Source organism: Lissotriton vulgaris, chromosome 6, assembly GCF_964263255.1.
Source record: "Lissotriton vulgaris chromosome 6, aLisVul1.2, whole genome shotgun sequence".
NCBI classification, from domain to species: domain Eukaryota; kingdom Metazoa; phylum Chordata; class Amphibia; order Caudata; family Salamandridae; genus Lissotriton; species Lissotriton vulgaris.
Genome location: NC_141694.1, coordinates 81,511,786 through 81,525,176, shown reverse-complemented (window position 1 = coordinate 81,525,176; position 13,391 = coordinate 81,511,786). Strand labels below are relative to the sequence as shown.

At 46.2% G+C, this 13,391-nt stretch overlaps 1 protein-coding gene across 2 annotated transcripts in view; it reads left to right on the top strand.

Moving 5' to 3' along the window:
• LOC147706829 (ATP-binding cassette sub-family C member 10-like) overlaps window positions 1-13,391 on the top strand; it is a 1,327,484-nt gene that overhangs the window by 479,159 nt on the left and 834,934 nt on the right. The window lies entirely within an intron of this gene.

Genomic DNA, 13,391 nt, shown 5'->3' with positions numbered 1-13,391 from the left:
ACAATTAAAAAAAAAATATTTGCATTTATTATGATTTGGAATTCCATAGAATTCCACATAAAAATACATCTTTAAAGCACGTTTCATTCCACAAAAATTACCAACATGAATTCATATTGTCATTACATCTAAGAACCCGGATAAACCTAACAGTAGCATTCGGACTAGTGGTGTACCAGCGCAAGAGGGCATGAACCTTGAGTAATCATGTTGACATACATGAATTCATACAGATTTATAATCGAATGCTATCCTAAAACATTCGGTATTAAAACTTATTAATAAACAAATGTAAAATTCGCTATACAGTACTGGATCGTGAACACAAGAACCATGTAAAAAGATAATTTATCTATTCATTAAACTGTACTGTGTAACCAGCAGCATAATAACGGTACAAAGTAGTTTAACACAAAAAACTCACTTCTTTTAGTATGAAATCTACAATAGATTAGCAGCAAACAGGGTTTTAGTGAGGTACTTGGATCCTAGAGGATAAGAAACTAGAAGTTTATAATAGTGCCCATACTTAATTCCAAACCTAATCAATCGGACAATTCTCACAAAAATAGCCCCTTGGAGGCACAGACTGATGGATAAATACGGCGATGATGAGTGACAGATACTGCACACTATGTTGTGTTATGGACATTTGTATAGCACACTCTACAATTGGCAGCAAAGCACTTGGTGGCACAAAACACCTTTCCTTCACACGGTGTTAAGCTGCCTTGTGAGTGTTCACCATCTTCACTGGAACTCCAAAAATTCACCTTGCCCCTCTAAAAGCCACTCTCAATGTGGCTGACAGGCTCCTCACCAGAATAAAGTGGTCTGATCACATCTCACCTGCTCTTAAGAGTCTCAAGGGGCTTCCCATTGAAGGAAAATACATCTTCAACGCAGTTTGCATCACCCACAAAGCCCTTCATACAAAACCCCCCAAATACCTTGAAACCAAGATTTCGAAAATAGGTAGAGGCTGGGTACTGAGTAGTTCCAATTCACTTCTTATCATACCCCCTAATCTGACAAAGAAATCCACCCAGGCACACACCTTCTGAGAGGCTGGCTTACTATATGGTTCACACTTATGTAAGTGTATCACCCTACACTAATCCAGACAACCCTTATGGTAATTTTAGTGGTTTTAGACAAACTTAGAAAGCTCTGTAAGTGGTATCTGTGGAAAGCCGCCTTCAGGCTTATTCCAAAAGGAGTGTAAAGCAGCTTATTTTACCACTACTTAATCTTATGGTATAGGTTAAGTGAAAAAGAATCTCACAGTGTAGTTATAAAAATAGCTATTTTATTAGAACACTCACTAACACAATGTATTATCTCCTAACCAGAGATGTACACAACAATACACACAATACTTAGGAAATAGAACACGTAAGTAGCACAAATCACAGGGGGAGACCAAACCATGTACCACAATAGTGGAATGCGAACCACAACTCAAGACAGGAGTTGATCCAAAAGACGTACAAGAGCTGGGGACCCAAGGAACCACCCAAGGTGAGTATCGAGGAACCACTCAGAGGTCATGTGCAGAGTGGGAACACAACCACGTGCTCAATGTTAGTCAATGGGAAAGTCGCGGTTGCAGTTTTAAAGAAAAGGGACCCTTCCCAGCAGACTCTGAAGACACCCTGTGGAAGATGGAATACCCCAGGTACTAGGGTACCTATACCAGGGAAGCTGGGTACATAGGTGTCAAGTGAAGTCGGAAACTTCTGTAGACCACAATAGAGGCTTCAGGAAAGGTGCTGCTGGAGAAGAAGACAAAGGAGTCCGGTGGATCCCAAAGGTGGATTCAAGATGAGAAGAACCTGCAAGTAGAGGGGACAGAGTCTATGCCACTCAAGAGGGACCAGGAGGCACTGAAGACGATTGTTTACTGATGTCGGGATGCAGGAGTGTTCGACGGTGCCCTTGAAGTTGCAGCTGTGTGGACCAGGTGACATTGTGGAATACCAGCAGCCGTTTACGAGCTGTCTCACGTCAGATGTCAAGAGCCAGGGGGGACATCAATAATTCTTGGCAGCAGCAAACAACCTAGTCTGTAAGGAAGGGGCAATGTTGGGACTAGCAAGGCCCAAGTGACTCACCACGAATAGGTAAGTCAGAGCTGGCCATGAGCAAGCAAGGGAACCCACTGGAGCCAAAGAATACCCTTGAGAGGACTCATGGGCCGGAGGCAGAGGAGTTGCAAGAGGCCCTGGAGCAGCTCACCAAAAGATGAAGGCCCACTGTGCAGAGGATGCGTTACAGGCATAGATCTTAGCTGCAGGAGATGCTTGATGTTGGAGCTTCTTAGAGCCCAAATATCTCTGGAGGAGAGAGTCAACAAGCCTTGACAACGGCAAGTCGACGTGGTGCACAGGGGTTCTGTTCCAGTGGTTCCGAGGAGGGATACTGGCCTCAAACGTGGTGAGACGACAGTGCAGGCCTCAATAGAGTTGTAGAACCACCACCTGTGGTGCTGAGCCTTTCGGAGTCTGTGGGAGCCCAGGATCAGCAGACGGGTCAGCTGTGTTGCGGTGCCTACAGATGCAGGGGAGTGACTCCTTCACTCCAAGGGAGATTCCTTCAGGGGTATTGGATGTCCACAGGCCCTGTGAAGAACCTATATGGAGCACAGGCACAGACGTTGCAGCAGACTTGCAGGACGACGAGACCAGGAGCAACAGAAGTCTTCCCAGTTGCAGTCTTGGTTCCCAACACGAAGTCCAGTAATGTTCAGAGTGCCCAGACGGTCGAAGTTAGAGTGGTATGTGATCAGAATCTTTTCCCACAATGAATCTAGAGACCCACCCACCGGTAAGCCCTTAAGTACCCTAAGGAAAGTGTTGGGACGATTCAGGGGTCCCTCCCAGAAGAGGGGCTAGGCAGTTGTTAGTGTACTCCTGTGTCCTTTGTCCAGTTTCGCACCACCATGGGAGCCAACGGCTCCCTGAACTTGTTTGAACTGGAGTATGCAAGGAGGGCACCAAGTGTGCCCTTCAAGTAGTCTCAGTGGCACTGGCAAGCGCTCGAACCTTCCCCAATACACTAAACCCTGTCTGGGAGGTGGTCACACCTTCCTGTGACAGGATATCTATTATTCTGCCTTTCCCTGCTTGAGCTTAGCTAAGCAGCAGGAGGGCAGAAACACCTCTCTGGTCGACAGCCGCCCTAGCTTGCTGTCCGGTTCTGGAGGACTGGTAGCGGGAGCACTGAGGGACTCCCGGAGGAGCTTTACAGTGCATGGAATCATACCTCGCACACCGTAATCATACCCCTACACCATTTACGGAGTGGGGGTGTGATTCCAACATGTTTGATACCAGGGTTTTTTATAGTCAGTTTAGAGATGGTCATTGTGTAATGATGCATAGCCACTCTATATATCGTAATGCTGATTCACTTACAACCGGAAGAATGGACTCCCACTCATGCAGGACCCCCCTCACACTAAGAACCGAGCACCCTGCATTCAGGATTGAAAGGCCTGCCTTAGGGGTGACTTATAGATTTTAAGTACAGTGACTTCAGATTTAAGAAAACGTATATCTGTCATAAGTGGTGCTGGCACCAGCTTACACAAGCTGTAATGGCAGGCCTGGATTCACAATTTGATTGGTCAATCATGGGTGACATAATTAATGCATGCTTCAGCGCATGTGAGACCCCTGGTGCACCTATACTCTGGGAACCTTAGTACCATATACTAGGGACTTATCAGGGAACACCAGTAGCCAATCTGGAGTGTACCTAAGTACTCACCAAGTCCAATTAGCAGGATCCCCGTCAGATTAGTCAGTAAAACATAATGACACCAGCAAAAAGTGGGATGATCATGAAAGCAGATCCTACTTTCCTATATACCTTCTAAGGAAATGCTCCCAGTATATGGAACTCACTCCCCAAAGATCTCTGCTGCAACACCTCCTTTTCGTGCTTTATACTGGACCTCAAATCTCTGCTGCTTAACAGCTACTTCAGCGCCCTTACAGTTTGATCCACATTTCCTAAAGACCTAGCCACCATCTACAGACTCATTTGTTACGATCTACTGACCCAGTCAGTCTCTACTTTGGCACTAACATCACTACCCTAATGCTATATTGTTATGTAATTTTCTTGACTGATCTCACTATGTTATTGCTGTTTTTATATACTTTATTATTTCACTGCATTGGACCCACACGTATCCTCACAATTATCTTGAATTAACCTTTGATCACATCTTGTAAAGTGCTCTGATACCCCGGAGTCTAGCTAGCGCTATGTAAAACTCAAAAATAATTTTTAAACCCTATGGGCCATATGTAGGTGGGCAAATACCAGTCGGTAAAGCCGAAATTCTGTAAATTAAGGCTTTACCGACCGGTATTTAGCCATGTGCGATGTACGTATTACTGAATGCCATCGGTAATAACGAATCGGTAAATCGTTACCGATTCCTTATTTACCGATCGGTAAACACAGAAACAAACAATACCGAATCGGTAAACAACGAATCGGTAATAATTCCGAAATGCGATATAGCAAAATTCAATAATACCGAATTCGACCAAAATCGGTATTAACGAATCAGTATTTACCACTGATTCTGAGCAATTCTGTGGTAATCAGGTGAAGTGAATAAAAACAGGCCCAAAATGCAACAGTGTGAACACAATGGTGGGCCTCTACCTCATAGCAAGGCGGCTACGTCTGCGAGCACCAGGAGTGAGGTTTTGGAGACGGGAAGAGCGGGTGTACAGACTGCGTGTCACATTGTTCCAATTGACTGAACCAGAAATCCATGAGAGGTACAGGCTGCTCCCACACACCATCCTTGACCTCATACTGGACCTGAAACCATATCTTAAGCATCAGACACCAAGGGCGCATGCAATAGGAGGTGCACGTCAGTACAGCCCCATCAAATGTTGCAAAAAAATTGCTACATGTGCAATGCTACATAATCTAGCCACAAAAAAAGGAACAGCACTGGAACTAACTGACTCTGAGGACGAGGGTGAGGACAATCCCAGCCAGAGCCCTGCGCAGCTGGTGTTGCAGAAGAACAGGATGGGAGACACAGACGCGCTGAGATAAAGTGCAACTATTTCTGAGTGAATAAACGAGACAGAGCCAGTTACTGTATTTGTGTAATGGTGTTTAATCAGCACACCGCCAGGATCTAAACCAGTGTCCATACAGACATGGGTTACATCACCCATTAAATGAGTTCCAAATGACAGTAGGATCTATTTTTGTGCCCACGCGCTGCATGTCCATGTTTACTGGCCACACTGTCTGTGCTGCCGCTATGTTCCTGCGCAGCGCTGTGGCGTTCGCTGCGCCTCTTGCCCTCGGTGGGAGAGGGAGTAATGCAACCACGGCTGGTAGCCTCCTCACTATCCCCCCTGCTTCCATAGTGGCCGCCTTCACATTCTGCAGCAGTTCCAGTGCAGAGGTGATTGACACCATGCCCCTGACCACGTCCCTGCTACAATGTGCCATCTCCTCCTGCATGGCAATGGACCTTCTACACATTAGGGAGTAAGCAGTGGCCAGCCGGTTCACTGCCTTGGTATAGGCCCTGCGCCTACAAAGACGGTCCTGCTCCAACTGGCTGCAGAGCTTGTCCACAGACGTCGCAATGTCCCTCATGCCCTCAGACATGTTGTCGCCCATTGCACTGATGCCCTTCTCAATTCTGTACATGTGTTTGTTAATGTGAGCCACCTCTCTATGCAATGATCGCATCTCTCCCCATTGCAGGTGCTGGACCTTTAGCATGTTGCCTTCCTCCAGTCCAGCAAAAACACTTTCACCGTGTTCCGAGCCTTGAGGACTGGCTGGCCTTGCCCTGCGGCGTCTTGATGATGTGTTGGCACGCTCATATGGAGTCCCAGCCCTCACCATGTTGCCTTCCTCATGGACTGGAGACTGTTGGCCCCCTGTACCCTCCTCCTCCGACTCCTCCATCTGCTGGAGGGTGGCCACGGCATGCCTCCTGCCTGATTGTGGTACTGGGGATTGAGTTTGAGGAGATGGTGGCATTCTCTGGTGCTGTGGTGTAGTTGGTAAAGGAGAAATTGTTGGTGGTGGTGGTGCGGAGGTTGTGTGCCCTGCAAGCAAACTCTCTTCCTCCTGTTGCCTCCCCTCTGGCCTGCCTGTCTTTGGTCTGCTCCCCTCTGCAGCACTGCGAGATGGCTCGCCTGTAATGACATAATGTACATATTCTCACTTCTCTGGCTGCATTTGCATTGCATTAAACATCATGCCTACAGATCACACTGACTGTCTTCAGCTTGCTAATTTCTTTCACATGCTATTGGGTTTGCTAGGCTGACTGTCCTGTACATCTCCCACAATGCATAGCAGGTAATGAGTAAGAAATGTAGTGGAGTGGGAGCCCCTATGCCTCTATGGGGATTGGGGTTGGGGAGGGGGTAGCACAGCATGCTGGGCATACACCTTACCTTGTTTCCTGGCAGCTCTGGCAGAGCTGTCTGCGTTTCCCACGCCACTCACACTCTCCGGCTGGAGGGTGGACTCTACCATCAGTTCCAGTGATGTTAGTGCAGGTGCTGTGTTCTTCCCTCCACCAGTTTTGCCGGCCTGCCTCTGCCTCTCAGCCATCCTTGCCTTCACCGTCTTCCTGAGGTCGTACCACCTTTTTTTGATGTCCTCTATGGTACGCTGGGTGACCCAATTGCATTAAGTTTACTCTGGATCCCTGTCCAGATCTGTCTCTTCTGAGACTCAGGAAAATGGAGGGACTGCTTTCCAAAAAGCTAGTCATGGTCCTGGCTCACATCTTGTATTAGTACCTCCAGCTCCTTCTCGCTGAACTTCAGCTTGCCCCAGTATTGGACTTTCATAGATTCCCATGCTTTGTATCATTCCCCGTCGTCGGAATGGGAGCCTCGGTAATAGAAAAATACCATAGCAGTAGGTACAAAACTGAAAGACAGGCCTAGGCCTCATCTCATTTTGTAGCCCATCTGCCTCTTTTTGTTAAAGAGACCAAAATTGTTGCAACAACCAATCAGAATAGCCTCACCCCATAGAACCCTCCTGAGAGAGCCTCAGAGCCTCAGATTTTCTACCGCATGTTGTGCTAAAGGAGTCTCCACTGAGCTCTGCTCAGATTTCTCTTCAGTTTGGAATTTTTTCCATTTCTTCAACTTTATTATGTCTGACAAGGAGAAGAAGGCGTTATTTAGAGCTTGTGCTACCTGTTCAAAGAAGAGGCTGTTTGTGGAAGACAAGCATAAAGACTGTATCTACTGCTTGTACCCTGATCACAAGGCCACAGATTGTAATATCAGCAGAACATTCTCTACGAAGACCTTGAGAGACAAGGAAGGCCGCTTGTTGACTTGGTTGCAGAAAATGAAGTCACGCAAGGAGGTTTTGTCATCTGACAGTGAGGATTCTTCCTCAGCTGCGTCCTCCAGAAGATCCAAGAAAAGGGTAGGTCCTCCCCTTCAACATCTACTGAGCCCCCTGTGAAAGCCTTACAAAAGACCTCTAATAGGTATGAAAGGCCCAGTCCCAAACAATCTCCTCACCGAGGTGTAAAGGAGAGGCTGGGACAGACTGAGGAGACCCAGTCATCTAAGAAGGTACAGAAAAGTTTTTCTGTTGCTTCTCCTCCATCTGATAAGGAGAAGGGATTCAAAAAACCTTCTGCTGTCCCTCAGGAAGGAAGATCGGACAAGAAACCACGTTCGTTGATGACAAAAGCATCTGGTACGTCGACTGCAACTTCCAAAAAGGACTGGAGTTCAGGTACAGCTCCGTCGACTGGCCTTTCGACGGTAGCTTCGTCGACGGCGGCTGCATTGATATCTTCGTCGACGTTTAAGGTACCTGTTCCCTACTCGTCGACGATGGTGTTTACATCTTTGACGTCGACGATAATGACGACGAAGATAGCGTCAACGACAGCGGCGAGGACGACGTCGATGACGACGACATCATCGACGACAGCCATGACGACGAGCACCATCGACGATTGATCCTACGTCGACGAGGTCCATCTTTCCGTAAACGGTCCAGTCGACGGTCCAGTCGACGACGATTTCTTCGACGTTTCCATCGACGACGAGTTCGTCGACGACGATACAAAGGGTCCACATCTCTATCAAGAGACAGCAAATCACTCCAGAGATGACATCTCCTCGCCGTGTAACACCCTTACCTCCAACTTTGCTTCTAGAGAAGGAGTCTGATGATGAGGAAGACGGTCCTTATGGGGATGCTTATAGCCCATCCGATCTCCGAGTAAAATATCAGGAGTCAGATTCTGATGAGTACTATGCATAAGAAAAACAGACTGATTCTAGCTGCCAAACGATTTCAGAGGAAACAAATTCTTTCAGTCCATCAGTACAAGTCCCTTCTAGGGTCGATGTCATCTTGCATTGCATTGATTCCGCACTGCAGGCTTCACATGCGTCCCCTGCAAGAACAACTGGACATGCGATAGCGGCAAGCAGAAGGGTCCTTCGAGGACACGATAAGGATAACTCCTAACATGAAGAAAGCAGTCAGGTGGTGGACTATAGCAAGCAATATTGAGGAAGGACTCTCTTTAACAGTCCCTCCCTCTCCGTTAGTTCTGACCACAGATGCCTCTCTGGAAGGCTGGGGAGCGACAATATAAGACCTTCAAGTGAGCGATCACCAGAGCTTCGCAACTTCCACATCAACTTACTGGAACTGCGGGCAATTTGTCTGGCTCTACAGGCTTTTCTTCCAAAGATTCGGGGTTCTACGGTCCTAGTGCGTACAGACAACACGACGGCCATGCATTATGTGAACAAGCAGGGCGGTACAAAATCCAAGCTTCTTTCAAGGGCGGCTCCTCATAAGATCATACCGTACATATTGTCTTTGGCAAAATCAGGACTTTAACACTCCTCCATTAAGGTGCATCTGGCAGCGATCTCTAGGTTTAGGCGAACAACCTCTGGTCCTTCTCTTTGGTCAGCGAGGGTGATAAAACAATTCCTGAAGGGTCTCTTCAGAGCTTTCCCTCCGGTGAGACCTCCTCCTCCGATTTGGCAACTCAACCTGGTCGTTGCCCTTCTAATGAGAGCTCCTTTTGAACCAATCCATAAAGCTGACATGAAGTTTGTGTCATGGAAAGTTGCTTTTCTTCTGGCGATAACAACAGTTAGAAGGGTTGGAGAACTTCAAGCTCTCACGATTGTGGAACCTTTCTTACAGTTCAAAAAGGAGTCTTTAATTTTACAGACAAATCCAAAATGTATCCCAAAGGTCCCTTCGGATTTTCACCTAAACGAACCTATAGTACTAAAGTCTTACTTTCCTCTACCTTCATCTCTGGCGGAGAGATCTCTCGACACTTTGGATGTACAAAGATGCTTAAAGTTCTATCTTCAACGTACAAAGGCATTCAGAAAGACATCGCAACTTTTTGTTGCTTTTTGCGCTCCAAGAAAAGGATTGCCCCTGTCAAAACAGGGGATATCACGTTGGATTGCCAGCACAATTCATTTCTATCATCAGGCGGCAGGGAAGCCACTGAGAGGACAGATCAAGGCTCATTCTACGAGATCAGTCTCATCGGCTACAGCTTTGTTCTCCGGTGTCCCTATAAAGGACATTTGTAGGGCAGCGACATGGTGCAGTGCCCATTCATTCACGAAGCACTACTGTTTGGATTCTTCCACGAAGAGTGGCGCAGCAGTCGGACAGGCAGTCCTGAGGAATTTATTCCATTGAGCGGTGAGCTTTCCCTTCTATCCCTCCTTCCTTTGTTGCACATTTTGTATTTGATGATATTACCTATCTATTATTACAAGGTATTTTGTCAATCTATGATAATACTTATCCTGGGTTATGTGATATGCATATAACAAAATGTGCGTTTTGTTGCTTACTGCTAGCTAATCTGATACAAAGCATGGAATCTATGAAAATCCAATACTGGGGCAAGAAAACAAGTTACTTACCTGTAACTTTGGTTCCCTAGTATTGGTACTTTCATAGATTCCCATGCGCCCACCCTCCTCCCCTGGGAAAGCTCAGCCTTCAGCAAAAGTGGTTACTGTAACACAACGGCTATGAAAATCTGAGGCTCTGAGGCTCTCTCAGGAGGGTTATATGGGGTGAGGCTATTCTGATTGGTTGTTGCAACAATTTTGGTCTCTTTTACAAAAAGAGGCGGATAGGCTACAAACTGAGATGAGGACTAGGCCTGTCTTTCTCTTTTGTACCTACTGCTATGGTATTTTTCTATTACTGAGGCTCCCATTCTGACGACGGGGAATGATACAAAGCATGGGAATCTATGAAAGTACCAATACTGGGGAACCAAAGTTATAGGTAAGTAACTTGTTTTCTTCCTTTTCCTTTCTGATCCCTCCTTCTCTCTCTCCTGGCTTGCCATTTCCAAGGTTTTTTTCTTGGGATTTGTGGATGTGTGGCTCTGTTGCTCCTGGATCCTCAGCTCACCTGCCTTCCTAACAGTCAGCTCCAGGTTCAGTGCAGCTGCCTGGGTGTGGCTTGGGTGTGTCCACTTCCTGTTTGGGAGGTAATTGGGAGGCACAGGATTGGCTGATTCATCAAAAACCGAATTTTTGAATTACCGAATCGGTATTTACCGATTTGGTAATGGATTCGGTAATTCCGAATCGGTATTGGTGTTTCGGAATTTTTTTTTTAACGATTGCTTCCGAATCGGTATATTTTTACCAATTCAGTACTTTTTACCGATTTTTACCGAATCGGTAGACTTTACCCATTGTTTACGTACATCGGATATACCGATTCCTTAATACCGAATTGGTAAAATTCGGTATTAAGGAATCGGTATTTCACGATTACCTACATATCTTTGTATTTATGTAGGTGAACATAGTCATTTCAGAGGTAATGGTACTTCAATGGTTTGTTGAAGATGTTTCTAACTCCATGCGTTGCCCTGGATGTGTTCAGGTGCTTTTGTGTCCTGTGTGGTGTTTAGGCCTGGAAAATAACATTTATTTTCTAAACATTCTAACTCTAATAATTAATCTGAGATCATAAGGACCATTCAAGAGCATGGCTTCTGAACTTGTTCTGTGATACATCTTCACTTTTCAAGAACCTCTGAAGCACGGGGCATGAAGGAGGGAATAATCACTGGGGTGGCAATATCTTTCTTTAAAAATAAGATTTTATTAGTTTTGAGACAGGAACACTGCCCCTGCAAGCAAAACACAATTAACACAAATGCAAATATATCTCTGTGTGTAGAACCCACCCCTCCTAACCACCCACCTGCGGTTAGTAAATGTAACATCAATGAAATCAGCACTAATCCCCTTAACCCATCCGGGATGTGCCTCAACCCCTGATGGTTCAAATTTTTGCATCCTAAGCTTACTTCATAAGACAGTCAGGCTCCAATACAATACTCCTGTACTCCATCCATGCCTGCTACACCTAAGCATACTTCTGTGGGCAACCTTGTGCCCTATACACCGCTATCTCTAAGCCCATGTAATGATCCGTTCCCTTTCTTTACTGCACCAAAGAAAGGGGATTTGTGGCTTGCTAAGTCACGTTTGGCAGTCCCAGGAAGAGCAGCATTAGTTTGTTTCGATAACCACCCAGCATACCATTAATATGTGGGAGGGAACGTATGGGGTACACCCAGGCAGGAAGTCACCCCACACTAGAATGGATACAAAGCAGGGCAGCCCCACACAGTATGTAAGAATGTCCCCTCTGCGTTGCCACAACAGAGGCAAACGGGAGAGGCAATAACCCCTATCTTCCACAGGCGATGACACGCAAGGTATGTCCTGTGGAGGTGCGTAAGCTGGATCAGCCTGAGCCCGCCCGCTATAGCAGCCGCTCTAGGTACTCCCCTAGCTTCAGTCCGATCCTTATAGTCAAGTTCTCCTAGATCAGTCTCCCACACCCTTCAGAGGGAAGTAATGTCTGGTTGGTTAGATATTGTTGCAGGGGTTCTGCCAAGAACAAAACTATGCTTGGGGCCATAAAACATCAGCATGTAGGGGCTGAGTCACCGTACCATCCTTAGTATCTATGAGCCTGAGTCTGACTAGCTATAGTGCCTCACTTGCCCTCCTAAACTTTCTAGAGCAACAAGTGAATTGGCACCCCATAACACAACCCTCTTGACCCTCTCAGGGATCGCGGTGACAGGACACACGTTTTCGCTTTCTCACTTGTACCTGTCCACAATAGGATAAACCAGAGACCGGAAGGAAGTTTATAGTATTTGATTAAATTAACGAGCTCTAAGATGTAGTATTTGCGCCACAATTAGAAAACAAATACATACCAAAAATATCAGGAGCATGGTTATCAGACCACATATCATAAAAAGCCCTGTCATGCTATAAGACATATTAGGCTAAGCCCCCACTCTTTCTACTGAAGCTAAATGATTATATATAGAAGATCTCTGGGGTTAGTGTTGGACCCCATACCTTATCATACATAGGTGGATGTTCTACTTTGCAGCTGACTCAGCACTCTTGCCTCAGGACCTTCGCTCAGTGTGTGTTTTTTCAGAACACCTGTCCTCAGTTATATGACAAGACATGTGTGTTCACAAACAGAGGCTGCATTTTCTTGTTATGTGTAGGTGCTTGTGTCTGACCAGAGAGGATACCAAGGGGCATTGTTGTTTGACCTTGTCTAGTGTTTTCAGACTAAAGCCCAGGAAAATACAAAACCGTGCAGTTTTGTGTGAAAATACAACGTGGCACAAAAAGAAGCATGTTATATAGTAACGTGTGCAAATTAAAATCAGCCTACAGTGTGCACAATTAGGCAAATAGAAAAAAAACGACAATGGGTCATGAAAGAAACACACAGCAATATGAGAGTCTGGTATATCTTAGCGACCTTATGGTCTCCCAAGTCTTCTGAAATAAGCTTACCCTCTAGAGGATGAAATTCAGGGAGGTCCTTCAGGGCCATTATATATGTTGTCAATGCATGGCAGAACTGTAAGTAGCGATGGAACTGACTGCAATACAGCTTATACTCAGTTTGCAAAGTATGAAAGGACTTAACAGTGGGCCCACTCATAACATTACCCTGGGTAGAAATCCCTATCAGGTCGAAACTCTGACATCACTCCAGTCCGGCCACCTGCACCAGCATACGGCCCTGCCAGAGTGGTATCAACTCCGGTAGCCGCCCCCACCAGCCCATCTGTTGGCGGGTGCATCTCCACAGGTTGAAAACCACCCTGGTCACCAGAGAAAGGCCACCAAGGCCGCCACCACAATACAAAAAACTAGACCACGGGGGTGTCAGCCATAGCACACATGTCAGATACAAAGGCTGAGTTGCCTTGGAAGTCGTACCACTGGTCATTAATTATCAGTAAATGTGAGGCTTGGTAGTAT